A 21,751-nucleotide genomic window follows, 5' to 3' on the forward strand; every position below is an offset into this window, starting at 1 on the left:
TACTAATGATTCATTATAGTTATCCATAAACTGCGAACAGTAAGTTCATGTCCACTGGCACATATGTAATAATGGTGGAAATGGGAAAAAGTAAATATGTATGATAAACTATCGTACACTGCTGTTTAATTTGATGTTTAAACCACTGAAGTTTAGCTTTGTTATTTAATAACTTGCTTATTAATTCCTTACCATTCGAGAAGAGATTAGAGGAATAACATTCTCTGAAACTCTTCGGAATGAGTATTTCTGAAAACTGATTTTTGTGTATTTTTTCAAACAATAAATTTAATCGTAAACTTTAAACATGTACCTATCTCCCTTTATCTCCCTCTCATTCTCTCTCTATATATGATATATATATATATATATACAATTGTAAGGTTATATGTAGTTACTTGGAGCATTAAAACGCCGTTGTTTTTTTATTTCTAATATTTGATGTTTATATCTTAAGTAAGCAGGCTTCGCTATTGTACAAAAATAGTTGAGTAGTATTCGAAACAAAAACAAACGTTATTTGAAACGAATAAGCTTGCAAAATGTTCCTATATCTAGGAAGTTTACCATAAAAATATTACTATTAACACCACCACCCAACTATAGGATAAGTTAAAGTCAATTCACATTAGAGTTACAAATAATATATACAAAAAATTAACAGTACTTTTTAAAATCTAAATCTGCATTAACAGTATCTTTTTTCGTATAAGATGGAAAATACAATGGCATATTTTTTATATATATATATATTTGATTTTAAACCAGGGATTCTTACGTAAAAAAATAACAGAATGTTTGAGAATGCATTAATGAATACACAAATGCAATTAGAATTTTAAAAAAATCTCAGAATGATTGTTTTTTTTATTTCATCACATTCAAAGAAACGTAAAAACATTTTAGTTCATCAGATGTTACATCATCTTCTTATTTATATTTCTCATCCATTTTCTTCTTACAATGATTTGTCTCATTAGTTCCAGAAAATCGATTTACTTTTAATTTAAAAACAAGTTTTGGAGAACAAGAAAAACAATCTGGTTTCGAAGTTTAAACTACACTTTTTTATTATAAATTTTGTGTGTTTAGTTTAAACAACATAAGAGTAGGCCAAAAAATAAGAAAACTACTTAGTGTTTAAAGAATTAAATAGAAATTTAATTTCTGATAATTTGGAAAAAAATACGAATATACTAAATAATAAAAGGGATGCATTTTGTTCTATATTAGCTAAGCGTATATTTTATTGCCATGTAGTCGACTTCTTCTTTCTGCTAACTTTCTGTGGGGTGATACCTAGTCGTAGCATGATTGTATTCTACAAATGTTTGGTTTTTTCTATGCGGTTAAAATCATTATCTTTGATAGAAATACATTTTTCTAATATTCTGTTAAATTTTAGTGTAGAAATTTACTGTAAATATTTCCCCTTTAAAACACGATAAAAAGAGAAACGTCTATATTCCCTTAGTGTTACATATAAATATCTATGTAAAAGCCAAGTACGTCCAAGGATGGAATACTGCTGCCATATCTGGGCAGGAGCTGCTAAAAACAGCCTATCCTGCCTTGACAGAGTAGAAAATAGACTTCGTGACTTAGTGGGGATGCCCTTTTCTCTACCCTGCAACCTCTCTCCCACAGAAGAGACGTTGCGAGCCTGTCCTGGTTTTATCCTTATTTCCATGGCAGGTGCTCGTCTGAACTCCAATCTCTGGTCCTCCCTCGCCAATTTTTCACGAAAAACACCCGTCTAGCTGAATCCACTTTGAAAAATTTCCCCCACTCTTTATCTATGCCTAAATCAAAACGTGGATTCCATGAACAAAGCTTCTTTCTTAGAAGTGCACGCCAGTGGAATTCTGTTCCGTCTGCCTCCTTCCCACCTGACTACAACTTGGATGTCCAACGTTAACAAATTCCTTATGTGCCGCCCCCTTAAGTAAACACTTCATCAAATTTCCACACTAACGTATTGTACTTGCAATAACACTTAACCCTGAGTGGCTTCCGGGCCTTGATAAGTGGTGCCCACCGTGTAAAAAAAAGTGTTTTCTACTCTGCACTGATAACTCATAAAAATCACGTATATATGATCTAAGCGTTACGATTAATATTAAATAAAATGTTCTTCATCTATTGAAATAAAAAACACAACATTAATTAAAAACTTGGATCCACACTTGCTCGTAGAATATTACTCATGTAGTGGAGTCGGGAAATGTGAAAGTAGGAACACGACGAATTGGTGAGATAAGAAGTCGATTTATGTCAAGAAAGGGTTAGTGGTACAGAAAAGGTTAGTAAGTCCGTGGGGGGGTCGTCTCCGTACGACATCTGGATAGCTCTCATTGAGCGCTATAAACTTGCTGATTATATGGCCATCTTAGTGGATATAAGGTGTGTATGTCCCCACAACAATATATATATATATACATTTACATATTTTGAGTGGTATATATATATATATATATATGTATATGTATATATATATATATATATATATATATATATATATATATATATTGTGATACAAATATTTTGTTTATCTTGCATTTGTCTCTCTTTAAATAGTTAATATACATATTTATCCCAGAAAATCTAACTAGAAATATTCCCGAAGTGACAGTTTGTAATATGTTTAAGTATCTTTAATTTTATTCACAATAAAGTGGTAACGTTATCGTGCGTTTCGTACTCATAGATTTAAAATAACGGGAGGAAAATTTCAAACTTTGCCACTGGGTTGAAATTATATCTTTAAACGCTAAGCTATTCTATTTATCCTCCATAATATCATCTATACCGATTCCATAGATATTTCTTTATAAACTAATGACTATGGAAGAATATTAAATTTTTAATAAAATCTTATAAAATGTTGATATAGTCCGTGTTAATAACCGTTAATTTGTTATCGCTGTAAACGAGAGATAACTGTTATTTCACATAGATTAATTTGTATATCATATACTAGCCGCCAATATAAAAAAAGCTTATAAAAAAACGAAGACAAAATTACATGAGTTTTGTGGTTAGCATCGAACAGAACAATATAAAATATTGTGCATCTGAGGAGACTTTACTCTCACACATGATTAGTGAATCTCTTGACAAAGGTTTCCTTTCCAGGGTAATTGCTCTTGACATATCGAATCCCTTCGATAAGGTATGGCATAAGGGTCTACTTAACAAGGTTTCCAACTACGTTATTACTGGAGATACATCATTAAATCATTTCTCTCCGATAGGCTCATAAGAGTAGTGGTTGATAGGTAGAAATCAGAGGCCCACAGTATTAATGCTGGAGTCCCTCAGGGGTCCATCCTGTGTCCAACTCTCTCACTGATCTACATCAATGATCTCCCGAAACACATACTTAAATGATTCGTTGACATCTATGCTGATGACACGACCATCTATGGCAACACATCAAAGGCCGTAAATGACAAAGTTCTCTCTAATTCTCTCTCCTCTGATCTTGAGCACGTGGTACAATGGGGGAAGCGGTGGCTGGCCACTTTTTATGCCTCCAAAACCAAGCTTCTATCTTTATATCATCAACGCTTTGATCCCCATCTGAAATCAATTGAAATGGATGGCTCTTGTCTTGTAGAGGTTCCACGTTTTGACAAGCTTCTGGGTTTGACCTTTACTCCTGATCTAAAATGGAACACGTACATCAAATCTGGAATACTGTTGCCACATCTGGGCAGGAGCTGCTCGAAAGGACTTGGCCTGCCTTGATAGAGTTCAAAATAGACTTCGTAGCCTCGTTGGAGATGTCCTTTTCTCTTCCTTGCAACCTCTATCTCACAGAAGAGATGTTGCGAGTTTGTCTCTGATGTATCGTTATTTTCATGGAAAGTGTTCGACTGAGCTTCAATCTATGGTCCCTCCTCGCCATACTTTCACAAGAAACACTCGTCTAGCTATAAACACTATCAATAATTCCCCCATTCTTTATCTGTGCCTACACCTAAACGTAGATTCCATGAACAAAGCTTCTTTTTTAGAACTGCACGCCTGTGGTATTGTCTTCCGTTATCCTGCTTTCCGGCTGACTACAATATGGTTGTCTTCAAGTCTAACGTAAATAAGTTCTTGATGAGCCGTTCCATATAAGTTATCAAATTTACCAAATTTTCATTACTAATGATTACTATATTGTCCAATTTCTACTGTGCCCTCTTTAACCCTTATCCTTGAGTGGCCTATTTGCACTGTATAATGTGGTGATACCTATGTAAAAAATATCACTTTTTCCACTGCTTCCAACGTAATAGATGTATGCCGCTTTCAGGACTACCAGCAACCATTGTAAGAAAGTAATAAAGAATGCAAGAGATTTATATGCTCAGTCCATCAAGTCTTAAGTAGCTCACCAGCGGTTTGGTTCCCACCAGTTTTGGCAAATTGCAAAGAGAATCCTAAACAGTGTGCTCTATCCCAACTATCACCAATTGACCTGAGTTAATCTCGTCAGCATCAGACAAAGTCAAACTCCTTGCCAAGAATTTTGCAACTACTTATACCCTTTGGGACCAAGGCCGCCAATCCCCAATATTTCCTCCTGCATCAGAAAACACGCTATGTAATATGCAAATACCTGTATGTGATGTTGCCAAGCTAATAAGGAACCTTGATTCCAGTAAAGCAACCGGCCTGGCGGTATTCCAATTATAGTACTCAGAAAACTTCAACCAGAACTACACTCATACTTACAAAACGGTTTACACGTTGTCTTAAGCAGAATTGATTCCTATCGCCCTGGAAAGTCTCATCAGTATGCCCTGTATTTAAGAATTCAGGTGACTGTTCATTCCCTTCTCAGTACTGGTCGATAAGTCTCCTGTGCGTCATGAGTAAATTGCTGGAAGCTGTGTTAAATAGAGAATAATCAACCATCTCAACAAAAAATAACCTTATTAGCGGCACACAATATTGTTTTCGTTCGTCTTGATCTGCAGCAGATATTCTTACAGTTATATCTCATAGGATTAGTGAATCTCTCGGGAGAGGCAATCTTTCTAAGGCAATTACTCTTGACATATCAAAGGCCTTTGATAGAGTATGGCATACAGGTTTACTTCACAAGATCTCTAGCTATGGTATAGCTGGAAATTTCTTCTCAATTATTGAATCATTTCTCTCTGATAGATTCATAAGAGTAGTAATTTATGGGCAAAAATCAGAAGCTCACAGTATTAATGCTGGCGTCCCTCAGGGGTCCATTCTAAACCCAACTCTTTTCCTGATCTACATTAATGATCCTCCAAATCACATCCTTACACCATTCGTTGACATTTTCGCTGACGACACTACCATCTATGGTAGCACATCTAAGACAATAAACGATTCTCTCTAATTTGATCTTGATCACGTTGTACAATGGGGAAAGGAGTGACTGGTTAGTTTTCATGCATCTAAAACCAAGCTTCTACCTTTACATCATCAACGCTCTGATCCCCATCTGAGATCAATTAAAATGAATGGTTCTTGTCTTGGGGATGCCTCAAGTTCTTCTTGGCTTGACATTTACTCCGGATCTTAAATGGTATAATTACATCAAATCTTTTGCCAATACAGTTGGGAACATGGTCGGATCCTTATATCGATCCAGCAGATGTCTCACTGCTGATGCAATTCTCTATCTATATAAGAGCCAGATACGCCCAAGGATGGAATACTGTTCCACATATGGGCTGGACCTGCTAGAAAAGCTTGTCCTACATTGACAGTGTTCAAAATAGACTTCGTGTCCTGGTGGGAGATGTCTTTTCCTCTTCGCTGCCACCTCTATCTCAAAGAAGAGATCTTGCGAGTTTCTCTCTGCTGTTACGTTATTTTCATGGAAATGTTGTACCGAGCTTCAATCTTTGGTCGCCCCCTCGCCGAACTTTAACAAGAAACACTCGTCTAGCTGAAAACACTATCAATACTTCCCCACACACTTTATCTGTGCCTAAACCTAAACATAGATTCTATTATAAAAGCTTATTTCTAAGAACTGCGCGCCTGTGGAACTGTCTTCCGTACTCCTGCTTTTCAGCTGCCTATAATATTGTTGTCTTCAAGTCCAACGTGAACAAGTATCTGATGAGCCGTTCGATTTAAATTAACAGATTTACCGAGCTTCCATTACGATTGATTACTATATTGTCCTTTTACTACTGTATACTCTTTAACCCTTATCCTTCAGTGGCATATCGGCCTTGATAAGTGGAGAAGCACATATATATATATATATTGACGAATGAAATTCGGATTATTAGATGTAGTTAAAGTGTTATTTATATTCTAATGACTTACTAGAAATATATATTAATGCATATATATGCATATGTATATATGTACATATTTATACATGTATATATACCTAATTATTTAAAATATATACATATATATATATATGTGTGTGTGTGTGTGTGTATGTGTGGTTGTGATAATAATAGTAGTAGTATTCCGACAAAATAGAGAAATAAAAAGGAACAAACTGAATTATGTTTTCATCAAAGTTTCCTCGTTATTTCGAGACTTTCTCTGGACGGAAATTATGAAAAAAAAAATCATATTACAACTAGTGTAATTTTTTTATGTGGAAAGTGTGAAGCCGCGCTTGTTTAGAAACAAAAAAAAACGTTTGAAATGCCAAAAAGGAGAAGACTTGTTAAAGAGAGTGAGATTTTTACAACGTCACATTGTATTTTATATGGATTTTAAATATATGGGCGCAGTTTAAATTCAAATATGTGTATAAAAGTAATGAAATAAGTGTATATTGGTATGTAATATATTGATTGACTTTATATGCATTAATTAATATGAGTGTGTCTCTATGGTGTGGCAGGGTTTACTTCTGACTAGAATTGAATTTTGTTTTCTTAGTAAAGGTCTACGTATTAATGGCGCAACATTATAGAAAACTTCACGGTTTTAATGGCTTAAACTGCCAACATAGATACGTTTGCGAAAACGAGCGTACGTTAAAAAAAGCTCAATGGCATAAAACAGCTATAAAAATAGCAATTCTGTCAGTGTATTATTCTCTAATTCAGTGAATTATAATCACACATTTAAACAAGCAAAACTAGGCAAAATTTATTGCAAATAAAGCACGCCTGGGACATCCTGAATCGGGTTTCTATAACGTAATGTCATTAATAAGTTACTATTCATTAAGATAACATACTTTAATTGTAGACACAGGTTAATTCTCTCGATATAATCTCAATCAATAAATTGCATGACAAAACACACTTATTCTATTTCTTTTACACATCTTTATTTGAAAATATACAGCCATATTTTTTCCAGAAAGAATATTAACAGGAAGTATATCTTTAAACAAAATGTTTACGACGATATAACGTTATTAGCAATCTCCCTCTACTTAAGAACGCATGCTCCCTTCCTTTTTGGAATTTCCAACGTCTTCGTCCGTGTCTAAAATAGAACAGTGTCATACTCTGCACATGAAAATTTACAAATATTTGTACTAGTGTATTTGTTTTTTTTTGTTTTTTATCTCATTCACCCAAAGAAAATCTCGAAATAAAGACACAACGTTGGTGAGCACATAACTCGGTTTGTTCGTTTTTATGTTTCTCTCTCTCTCTCTCTCTCTCTCTCTCTGTCTCCCTCGTTATTTCTCTCTCTCTCTCTCTGTATGTCCCTCGTTGTGTATACATATGCATGCATATATATAATTTCGAATCTCGCTAGATTCAGCCGCTCTGATTAGTCGTAGACAACGAAACACGTGTCAGTGGAGAATTATATTTAAAATATATATATATATATATATATATATATATATATATATATAATTATCAAATTTTTATAGTAAATACTATCAGTATCAAATTTTTATAGTAAATACTATCTGAAAGATTCATTTCTTTTCGCTGACCTTATACACATCGTAACAAGATATGATTATATTTACATACAGAAAATAAAAAAATAGCATATCTGTATATGTAAATAGTAATATATATATATATATATATATACATATATATACATACATATATCTGTATATATACATATACACATGTATGTGTGTATGTGTGTATGTGTGTGTGCTATTATGAAACTATATGCGGCAATTAAGCTTAATATATGCATGAAATAATGTATATGATCATAAAATTATGGGCTGTCTGATCGACCTTGCGGCATATGTTCTATCAAAAATATTGTGTGTTATTACCTGTACGCCAGCGTTTACAGACTCGACCAGAAGAGAAGGAGAATAAACTATTCCGTAGGAGAAAATCAGAAACCACTACGAGGACGACTGATATGGTTGCACACATTAGGTCGCTGAGTTAACATTATAAGTGTTCTGTTCAATATTATTCATGACTATTAATGTTATATACATTACTAAAAGACAAATCGAGGATATATATCGTCTGGTGATACTAACTTTTGCGATTCCAAATAAACGAGAAAAACCTATTAAAATATCTACAAATATGTAGATTGAATAGTTTTTTAGTTCCTGGAAAGATATATATCTAGAATGAATGGTGCTTCTTTTTCAGAATAATCTATTTAGTAGATCTTATCTCATTAGAAGTGTACATCTGAATATCATTAACACGTTCCCTGACAGATTTAAGATATTAATCCTGGGTTTACAAAATATCTGCACCTTGTTCTCTTATTCATCATTGTTTAACATAGAATGAGAAAAACAGTTATCACGCACTACAATAAGCATAGAAAATGTCTAGCGTCCTATGAATATAATATATATTATATACAAAGATTAGCGGTATCACAAGAACATTATTTCCTACAGGGTAAAACTAAGCGCAAAGTTCAAATCATGTTTATAGTAGTGTATATATCTTTACGATGACAGAAGTTCATGAATCTTTGAAAAAAACCTCGTTATTTAAAATTAGAAAATAAGTAACAAAAGCACTAGAAAAATGCCATATTTATTTTTTATTTTTTTATTTTTATTTTTTGCAGTGTAATATTTTCAATTATTAGATGATCGATTAAAACTCCAATTATTTTTTTACACTCCCACCGCAGAGCTCATTGTTCAAACTCACTGAACAAATATGTAGGGGCACTGAAAAGATTTCTGAACCTGATAGAAAATTACTCACACATAACAGTATCTTCCATCTCAACAACGGCATCATTAACCCATGGTTCCTTTTAATGTGGTTAGATATACCCTTCGGAATAAATTTTATTGCATTTCCATCCCCACAAATTGAACAGGGCCACTTTAATCTATATATCTGGGGCATAAATACAGATATACAATATAGAGAGTTGAGCAACAAGATGTACGTTTGCATTACACATGAACTTCTGCATGTCAGTACTGTTGAAAAAATGTAACCTGGAAGGGAATTCTAAAGTCTAACAGTTCTGGGGAAGAAAATATTAGCGTAGAAGGCGTTCTGGAATTTGTTGATCTCTACTATGGAGAAGTGGGATTTTTCTGCTTATTGCGTTTGTCGCGGGCATTTACGTCGAAGGAGGCACAATGGTGTGTTGTTACTCGGAGAATTTACTATAAAAATACTTGTAAAACAGGCAAAGGGATGCAACATTTCGTCGATGAGACAGAGGTGTAATCTTAGCTGACACTTAAATACATATCATGTTGGCTACCTTGTGTTTTAACACTGTCTGATGTGAGATACTGATACCAGATGTACCAACCCAAAAGTGGAAACAATACTTCTTGCATGTGCAAATGGTAGCTTTGTTGATGTACATGATATTTCAGGCGTAAACCAACAATACTCACAACAGCCTTGACAGTGGCATCAACATATTTGTTCTAACTCATATGTTCTGTGAACGTTAAGACGATGAGTTTTAACGATGTTCTTTTAGGGATGTAATTTATGAATATTAGAAACAATACCAGTCCCAGTATTGACCTCGGAGGGACACACGCATTTATGTTATATTTTGAAGAGGTACGATCGTCAAGGATAACCTGGGCATTTCTCTAATAAAATGAGGATTTTATTATGTAAAGTATTCGTCCACTGATGCTGTATGATTTGATTTTCCTGAGAAGTCTATCGCGTTTTGAGGAAGTTAGGATGTGTTTTAGGTTTTTGGGGTTGGCGTTTGCTTTTTATTATTTTTGTTGTTTTAAGTATGTTGTTTAGTTTGTCGTTCTGATTGAGGAGAAAAAGTGGTTTGTTATCTGTGCGAATAGTTCTGGGGTGTTTGTGTTGTGTGTAGAGACGTATGCTAGAATTTGTTGTTTGTTGTGTTCTTTCCAGAAGACCAACTAAGAACCAAAAAAGGGCACAACAAAGAACACATTCTAGCATACGTCTCTACACACAACACAAACAACCCAGAACTATTCACACAGATAAGAAAACACCTTTCCTCCTCAATCAGAACGACAGACTAAACGACATACTTAAAACAACAAAAATAATAAAAAGCAAACGCCAACCCAAAAACTTAAAACACATCCTAATTCCTCAAAACTCGTCCCACACACTACAAAAGGAGTTACAAAATGCAACAAACCGCGATATAGAGTATGTGACATAATAATAGAAGGTAACACATACACATTCAAACACCCAGCACAAACATTCAAAATAAAAAAGGATCTAAATTGCACCTCCAGAAATGTAGTATATGCACTAAGATGCACAGCATGTAACAAATCCTACATAGGTGCCACCAAACATTTCAGCAATCGAGTGGCCTTACATAAGAGCGACATAAAAATTGCAGATATCAGACACCTCTATGTTTCAAAACACGTACACACATGCAGTGGAAACAGTTTCAAAATAATGCCAACCTTCCAAACAGACAATTATTTTTTATTTACTTACACAGGAAAAAAAATCATAACATATTCACTCGTGAACTGAACAGAACCTTATACCATCACACAAAAACATGAAATGCAAGGTACACTGGCATGCAAACCCCTACACATACACATATACACACCCACACATAAATCAGAATCGACACCTTAAAACACACACGTGCGCGCATACAACCACACACAGACATAACACCCTTATATCTAATACAAGACACTGAACAATACCAACCCTACTTAACCTCGAAACCAACAACACTAGGAAACACCTAGAACCATAGTATATGTTCCAACACCTCGCTCCCTCCTCAGTCAGTGGAGGAGAAGCCCATCATGACTGAAACAACTATCATCCTTTCTATCATCCCCCTCCCATACCTATACTCCCTCCAATTCCCCCCTCTGGGGAACAAAATCTTCCCCACACTAGGATCCGATCCTGGGTCTGGCCATACCCACATGGGGAGACAAATAAATAGAACCATTAAAAAAAACCCTATTTTAAATACAACCCTCTTTCTAAAAAAAGACACAATATAAGGAATACCCGAAAAGACTAAAAAGAAAAATCACAATACTAAATTCCAAGAATCCAAAAAATAAATATCAAAATAGAATGAAAGCACCCCTACCCGTATTTCAGAAGAGCTAGCCCCCCTTCCCCACACATACACATTAGTAACGACCTCGGATTCTAGCCACCTTCATAAGGAAGCAAATAACACCAAAATACTATAAAACAATATACATATTCCCAAACCAATAAAAGCAAACCCACACACGCACACATACGCGCATACACACATACACACACACAAACACGCAAAAACACACACAAACCCTACCCCACCCTAAAGGAAATAAAAACATTAGGAGAAAGAGATAGCGACTACAGCCAGGTCAACGATCTCCCTCAAAGCCCAATAAAAGAGCAATAAAATTTGAGCATACCAATGAATAATAAACACTTGCAAGCCTCTACCCGTTGGAAAAACTTCAAATTAACTACGAAAATCGCCATTTTTACATCTCCAACACATTTGAAAATAATTTCTGACGAGGACGCATAACAGAACGTCTGAAACGCGCGTAAAAAACGATTTCAATGACTTACAAACATTATTACAATGATCCAAACATAATTCTCAATGAAAAGCAAGACAGGGAATAATAAAATAATACACATTGTAGGTGACTACTCCCTTATTTATATATATATATATATATATATATATATATATATATATATATATATATATGATATGTATTAGTGGCCCGGCATATCCCCAGGAGAAGTGACAGAAGCAGCAAAACTAAAGCTAGCGTGCTCTGACACTATATATATTAGTGTAGGCAAATTCGAGCTTATTTTATAGGTTAAAAAATATAGGTTCTATTTTAAAATTGTCAGAAAATGTTAATCATACCAAACATTCAAATTTTGACGTATTCTTTTCCGGAAAACCAAACATATTGCTATTCAATATTGAATGTTCCTACAAGTATTGACAAACCCCTAACATTAGGATTGTTATTAAAATGTACAGCGCTTATATATAGTGTTTCCGACATTTTTATTTTTTTACGCTTGGATCCGTAGCAATTATTTATTAACTCCTCTAGGATTTTTTTTTAATTTTAGAACGTCGCGAACTATGTGGTTTACTTGTTGGCACATCAATGCCGTAGGTTAAAGAAATAAGGGTTATCACCTGGACAAAGTGTTGTTATGGATGTGTTTTTGTAGCATTATGTGCTTTTATTTATTTAGATTTATTCTCCCAGAAGGCATTTGTATTAATAGACATTGGTTTCTGTTAACTGATTTTGTTGTCCGGGAAGTATTTTAATTTGATTATAATTTTAGCAATTGGTTATTTCTTGTAGTAGATAATGACTCTTTATACAATAAAATACCCTTTGTTGGAATGTATCTCCAACACTAACAACAATAATAGCTACATAGGACACGCGACCGACATTTAATCCAGACTATTGATCTCCAACAATACTAATTTAGATAAAATCGTAGTTGAAATCATTACAATCTTTCATAAGGGTCCTAACGTAAAGAACTAATATAGTGGAAGCATTGTATATAAAAGCTTAACTGCAAACAAAATAAAGTGTTAATTTTAATTTTGAAAATGACTTTTGGAGTTCTTGTTGCGTAATTACGCAATACATGGACATATATATATATATGTATATATATATATATATATATATATATATATATATATACTGCTGAGTGTGTGTGCGTTAGTGTATGTGTACAACTGTTGTACAGCTTACAACATCACGTTTAATCAAAGTAAATATATGACCGAGAGATCTTTCTCGAAATACTATATAACACGGACACACCACCAGACCGACTTTCCCAGGTGACCACTGTGCGAATATAACGTATATGAAATATATGAATATGTACACATGTATTTATAAGTTGTATTAATAAAATTTCTCACCTGCTTCAGCTTGTGTCTTTCGTTGCGTCTGCATTGTACCGCCTTCTACAATTCTATTTAACTACATACTATACAATGCTTCAGGCAAACTATACCAACCTCTTATATATATATATATATATATATATATATATATATATATATATATATATATATATATATACGTTTCATTAATATAGTTGTATATTTGTTGCATGGCAAAGCCACAGGAGAGAAAACTATAGTAAAAAAATAAGCAAAACCCAGTAGTCAAAATTAAGTTCGACCTCAAAGAAACAATATATACAAATATAATCGAATGTGGGCGTATATTATTAGTATGAAAATATTGGTTCTTTTACACCAGTTGCTATAAAATATTAATCATAGCATCGTATTTTAATCTGTAAAATCGATTACATTTTTATGTAGGTGCATTCCATATAACTAAAGATATGAGCAATTCAGTATAACATGTGGCCATATCTATCTATCTATCTATCTATCTATCAATCTAACCATCTATATAGATATTATATAAATATATAGATATATGTATATATATATATTTATATATATATATATACATATATCTATATATTTATATTTTAATTATTTCCACAGCAAAACAATGTTGCATCTCACAAGTTATTGTGAAGTGCAACATTGTTTGTCTGTGAAAATAATTATATAATTCCTCATATTCGGAATATATATATATATATATATATATATATATATATATATATATATATATATATATATATATATATATAAATGTAAAGATAGATAGATATATAAATAGATAGATAGATATAGATATAGATAGATAGATGTGACACGTTTTTACGATTATTAAAGGTATGCGTTCACAATACAAACTAAAGAAACGCTTCAATGACAACATCAAGGATAATGTAAACGCTCTCGGTATGGACGTATCTTACTGGGGGAGTGCTTCCAGTTATCGTGAACAGTGACGCTCTATGGTTCATCACGGGTGTAGTAGCTTTGAGAAGAAAAATTTGACCATGAAACAATTGCGTGATATTCACGAGACACATCTGCAAGAAGTCTTAATGCTGAACCAGGCAGAAATTTGTGTGGTAATATGCCTTCATCTCGAGATAGACTAGCTAGCAACACGCTATCTCACGTCAATAGGTTTTTAACAAGGAAAACACTGCGGGGCGCACATGTTCTATTTACTCTATCGTCTGCTAATGACGTGGAGTTCTGAACCGTTATATTAATGCCCATAATAAAGCAGGACCAATTGACGTCGCTCAATTTCAGCAAAAGTATTACCTCTGCAATAAACTGTAGAAGAGAACGGGAGCTCTGAAGATGACAGAAATAACATCTTGTTCACATAACATCATGTATATATATATATATATATATATATATATATATATATATATATATATATGTGTGTGTGTGTGTGTGTGTGTGTGTGTGTCTGTCTGTCTATAGAAAAACAGATAAATAAAATAAATTAATTGATAAAAAGAAAATTAAAATAATAAATATATATATATATAAATATATTAATTTAATGACACTAAGGCTTGTAAGTAAGTTTCTGACTTTAATTATAAAGGACGTTTGGTGAGATTTGCTGTTAAGCTAGCAAATTCAGGGGAGTATCAATCATTCAGGGCTTATTTTTGTTGCACTATTTAAACATTTAAGAAATAGTGCATGTTATCATAAAATTTTCACAATGTAAGATTTTTTAACAGTCTTTACTTAAGTTATATATAAGGGTACCCATTGTCTTTACGAAGCCCATAAATGAAACGCCCATTTTCTCTTAATATTTTAGTATTTATATACCCCATTTCACAGTCCTGAAAGTATTCAATGATTGCCATTTGTTTCGCATATAAATAACAAAATATTTTCTATTTCCATCAAAGACTCTGACTTATATTGGAGGAGATTAATAAACTTGTATCTTACCACATGAGATATAGCCATTAGCCCGTCTTCTGTAGATCTAGCAGAACGGAAACCTATTGCATGCCACTAAGAAGGTTAATGTTGCTGAGATGATTGAATAGATCTCTATTCAACACAGATTCAAGCTACTTACTAATAGCGAACATAAGATTAATTGTATGTGCTGAGACCGGGTGAGCGATGACCTTATTTTTTTAAATACGGGCCACACTGATGGGATTATCACGGTTGTTGGAGAACAATTTTCCTTAGGCAGCGCTTTGTAAGTGTACTTGTTCTGATAGATGCTTTTTTCGGCTTTATAATTGGAATCTCGTGAATTCCACTTATTTTACGGGAATCTAGGCTTTGGATTAGTTGGGTGACATCATGCACAGCTATTTCTATGTCGCATTTACGCACAAATATTTCTATGTATGTTCGATTAGTTTTATCCAGAGATCTGTTTTGAAATTTATTTGGATTTTGCAGGTTTCCGTTATGGTCGCTTATTTAGGCTCGAAATATTAATTATTTTGTCACCTTCATATTTGTAATGTGGATGTAGGCTGTTTTTAAGTGTGGTGTATTTTTGTTTGGTTTACAGTTATTATTTAATTATTTATTAATATTTTTCTTTATTTCGCAGCTATTATAGATAGTGTTAAGGAATGGAAGTTAATCAGGAGATAGTGTGGATTAATTTATTGTCAATCGTTTCATATCTTTTTATGCGTACAGCCCGCACTGTACTCGGCTACCAATATTATCTGAATTGCAAATAAACTGACTGTTCAAAGCAATATGAAACTGACGTTTATAATGTAGTTTTTTTGTATTTTAGTTAAAAGATAACATCTCACATGTCATATTTACAGTTAAACTCTTGTACATGCCATATGTGTTTAGTTCATGTAAACACACACACGCGCACACACGCATACACACACACACACACACACATATATATATATGTATATATATTTGAGTTTATAAGGGATTTTTACGTAAGGTGCATTTAGGAAATGTATACACAACAGGAATGCAACATACACACAATTGTGTAGCTTATTTGACATGGATATATGTTATTTTATCTACGTCTACATATATAAACACATATGTTTTATAAAACATTTGAAAAACACCGGGCGTAGTGTCATTATAAATTGTTGGGATGTTGCTGTTTTTCCCTATAGGTTAACCATTCATCAAAGATGAACATTCTACAAATAAAAGAAAATTAAAATACACATCTAAAATGTATATCTCCTAAGCTTAAAAACATAGACAGAATAAAAAGGACGTAATTAAGTGGTGGAAAAGAAAAAAAAGACAACGCTAGCCAGATGTCTTTCAGCCAACACTTTTCAAGATTAACGTTGGTGACGGGGAGAGGAAACATAGTTTGAAAACTTGCGCAAAACAGCATGAATTATTACCAGATTAATAGGAAATATGATAAAAAGTAACAGTCTCAACGAATACGCACCAATTCCAAATTTCGGGTATATTCTCTTTGTTTACACAGTGACGACCGGTGGAAATTAATGGAGATTGCCACGATTATATTTAAGTGGATACTTGAGCGTGCTACGTGTAAAATCGAAACAGTTTCACCACTGTTTCCGCCAGTGCCGATCTGGCACTGTAATTTATGTTCACAGATGGCCAATTATAAGACTGTAAACTATATATCAATTTCAGAGTACCCTCAACAAGATCAGTAAGAATTTATAAGATGTCGAATTGAAAATATCTGAAAAACAATTTATTATAAAATACCAAGAGGTTACTTAATTTAAATGGTCATTCCCTCATCATATTAATCTAGTTCACAATAATCTCTTAAAGCTGAGAATTATTAAATCAAACCTAATGGTTTCTGACCGCTGTGTATATCATCATGTAGCATAACATGGAAAATTCTCTTGCATTAAGAGACACTGTATTCGTTAATGCGGATAATATGATATTTTGATATCTTAGCCAGTGGACTATTGAAATAAACAGGAGCAGAAACAACCTTAAACAGAAAAAAATAAAAAAATGTATCAATCATTAGAGTTGACAATACCGATTAATGTCTCAGTGAAATAACAGGATACATTATATCTGGCATTATTAAAGTTCTTACTCATTTTAAACTATAGGTAGGTTAGAAAGACAAATATGCAATTTTGCACTTTTAAGCTTAGTATATTTTCGAATTGAATAGTTTGAAAAGTGGTAAAGATTTACCAATCATTGTTATTGTAAACCGTAACAATCGAAAGAAATGAAATAAGATTAATTAGCTCAGACCATAGCAAGAGCTAGCTTCATTTACACACGTAAGAGTTTATGCCCTAAGAGTTTAAGGTAACAATAAAAAGTTTCATCATATAGGTTCAACGACTGATAGTTTCTTTTACAAAATAGGGCGTTTGGTGTGGGGATACTTTCTTGTACGTCAGAGGAAACGAAAGAAATTTTACCGCTTAAGATGGAAAAAACTGGTAAGAAGAATTTAGCAGCACAATACGACTGGGCATTAATTTGTTGAACGAAAATAAAAACTATATTTAAACTAACCATAATTAACTCTCGAATGAAATCAATTATTATATTTTTTTGCTAAACAAAAAAAAATAATCGTAGTCACACAATATGTCGATTTATACAATTTTAATGCATTGATATATTCTGTACAAGGAATCATGTTATTAAAATGTGTATCGCCCTTATTAAACAAGAAAAAAATATTAACTTACTTTTATCGTTTGTACCTAGTTGTATTCTATAAATAGAAACTACAACACGTAATTCTTGTGTAAAATACAATAATTTACTCGTTTTAATAAAAAGTAATATATATATAATTTATTAGCTCACTTATTAAATGTACCGAATGCTCAGAATTACTTCCACGGTTAATTTAGTATGATAATATGAACGTATAAAATCAATTTATATATAAAATGTTATAAATAATTGTATATATCAATATGCGACTAATAATCACAAAACATATAATACCATGTCAAGACGGTTTTCTCAATGATTAAACTATTTTTCAAAAAAAAATTGTCTCACTAAAAATTAAATGTTTACCATTAAGAAACATTCAACCCCATTAATTAAAAATAGAAGGGGTGAATAACAGAAACATTTTTGTTTAAAATTCTAAATCTTTACTCTCATAATTAGTTTTTTTTTATATTGTTATTCATAATAAAACGCTTTTTTTCTACTTATTTAAAAGAACAATACAACTTTGTTATGTATGGTTGGTGAATTTGCTTATGTTCATGTTCTTATAGACATTCATTTGAAGTAATTCCTTATAAGTTATTTCCGGTTCTATTATACGATGATCATATTTAGTTTACTATAACGTGTAATTATAGCAGTGCATATACTCTACATGATTTATCCTTTCGAAATATTCGAATAAAAAGTTCATAGTATTCTAAAACCACTTCCTATATATATATATATATATATATATATATATATATATATATATATATATATACATATATACATACATATATATGTATATGTATGTATATGTATATATATATACATATATATATATACATATATAGTTTAAAGTATACTAAAACCGCTTCCTATATATATATATATATGTATATACATACATATAGATGCATATGTATATTTACATATACACACATATATGTATATATATATATATATATATATATATATATATATATATATATATATATATATATATATATGGCCGTTTTAAAAGCAGCCAACAACAGACCGAAATCATGAGAGTAAAGAAAAGAAAAACAGACAAAAATAGACGAGTATGTTTGAGAAGAGAAATGTCTAACTGTTTAATACTCTATTATTCCTCACCCCGATGTATAATTATTTTATAACCAAATAGCTAGTATGTCTGGTGTATATAAAGTCCGTTGGTGGTATGGAACGTTGATTAATTTCGGGAGAAAGGTACCTCCCCTTTTCCAAATAGGGCAAAAGTGTATTCCGGTATTTTCTTTTCGCATTGTTTTTGGTTTTTAAGACTTCAGTATTTTCATTTGCAACAATGTTTCAAGCAACCTACCACCTACGCGTATATATATATATATATATATATATATATATATACATATATATATATAAGTTAAATAAGAAAAGCCACATATTAGAGATCAAGTTTTTTTTTTTATTTTGTCAGAAATTACATTGAAGAATTACTTTCAGGATGATCTAGCCCAAAACATGTAGCCTCAATATTTAAAAAAAATATATGAAAATATACAAGTCTCATGATTCTGTAGCTTAAAATATCTCATATTTCATGATTCTGTAGCTTAAAATATACACGCATGTATTTATGCTAAGAATTTATTGTATAAACAAAGAATATGTGGAGAAAAATATGTTTATTTCTTAATCCAAGGATATTAAATAATTGCTCATATCATCAGAGGGATTAAAATACAATTAGCAAAATGTTCAGCTATGAAAAAAAGTATTTAGCTTTTCAGAACATTTATTTAAAATGTTATTTTCATCGTGATTAAGAGTCATAGAAAAAAGGAGTTTATACCACGTGGGCTGTCAATTATTCGAATTGGCTCATTAGTTTCCGATATATTCATGCCAGCTCGGACCATTAGTGATCCAAGGTTAAATCATTCTGATAATGGACGTCCAAGAGAACCAGACAATAGCATCATCAGTTTAAATCCATTGGTTAAGACTGTACGTCTACTAATTCTTCCGAATACTGGCCTAGGGTCGATCAGCTAGTGGTTGGTTTATTGTTGAAGTGTTGTTCGCGTACTTAAGAGGAGATATGCTTGTTTTAAGCTTGTTTATTTACCCTATTGCTAATTTCAAGTTTATCAGTAAGAGATTTCCTCTCAAGGTTTATTTTTCCCACCATATCGAAATTTACCTTCTTATAATGACTAGTCATTTCTTTTCTAATAAATAAAGGTATTCCGGTCTGCTTACCTTATAAATGTTTTAGGTTTTATACGCCTTGACAAGAATATATTTTGTATTTTGGATTGTTTTCAATATTTCATATAATCACTTTTGGAAATTTGTTTTTCTTTATGGAATGTAATATTCCCGACCATCCTTGCGAGATTTGTCGCCTTCCTTCCCATCCTCCGAAGAGATCCTCTATTTTCATTGTAAAGATGAGTTGGTAATTCCATTTTTTGTGGTTGGAATGTTTTTAAGCGAGGTGTTAAAGTTGATCTTTTTTATTATTTATGGGTAGAAAATTTTGCGTTATTTTAGTGCTACACAGATTAGGAGCTAAGACAATATGAGGTTGATATTTTCCAAAGGTAGGTAACCAGTAAAATATAACGCCGTTAATATAAATGTGTTCAATACGAAATAGAGCATTCTGAGTTTGCAATTAATATCATTATGAAAAGTTTTAATAGCAAATTTATAAATATACTAATTAATGAACCAAGATTAAATTAACAAATTAAATGGTTATAAATATTGAGGGTGGTCTATAAAAATTTTTTTTGGTTAAGTGCATTGTATTAACCTTATTATATTTCACTTCCTTTGAAAAATAGCAACCTCAATTTATGTATATATATATATATATATATATATATATATATATATATATATATATATATATATATATACACACACGGGCACACACACCCACACACACACACACACACACACATATATATATATATATATATATATATATATATATATATATATATATACGTGCATTATTGATGTGCGTGTGTATATTTGTGTGTTCGTGCGTGTATAGATTGATTGATAAGGAGATGATTGATATAAATAATTACAAAGCAAACATCAACATTCTATCCAAAGTAATGTCTCAGATATTCTATAGTATGCATCATAGGAACGTAAATGCAAAATAGACGTACGATATATATTGAACAATGTGTTAATGTGATTTCAAATTTTATGAAAGACATTAATTATACCGGGATAAATCTAAGCCACATAACAAGATTATTCGCTTATTTATCTAAGTGGAAGTCCGGTGTTATTATTCGTCTCTACTCTCCTGTTTTGTTTATGGAAAACCTTTACTATAACGGAAAGAAAGAAGCATATATCCATAATCAAATCGAAAGTTTGTTTGCTAATGGGAAATAATAAGTACACAAATACATAAAACGTGTATAAATACGTTATATCTCACTTTCCCTGCATTTAATCAATATGAATGGATTTGTAGGCATTTAGTAAAGTAACTTCATAGAGTCATCATCAATCTGAATCGCTTTCTGATTATTTACGTCATCAATTTCGTGATCAATTTCTGTATTTTTATCTCCTTCTTAGTATATCACATCTCTCTCAATATATATATATATATATATATATATATATATATATATATATATATACATATATATATATATGCATTTACTTCAAAAGTGCTCAATACGTAGGTAGAGCTAGTAAATAAGTTATAAAATGTGCATGGCGCATCTTCTATTGACATTTTAGT

This window comes from Euprymna scolopes, chromosome 1, assembly GCF_053919585.1.
Source record: "Euprymna scolopes isolate OS-2025 chromosome 1, ASM5391958v1, whole genome shotgun sequence".
Lineage (NCBI taxonomy): Eukaryota > Metazoa > Mollusca > Cephalopoda > Sepiida > Sepiolidae > Euprymna > Euprymna scolopes.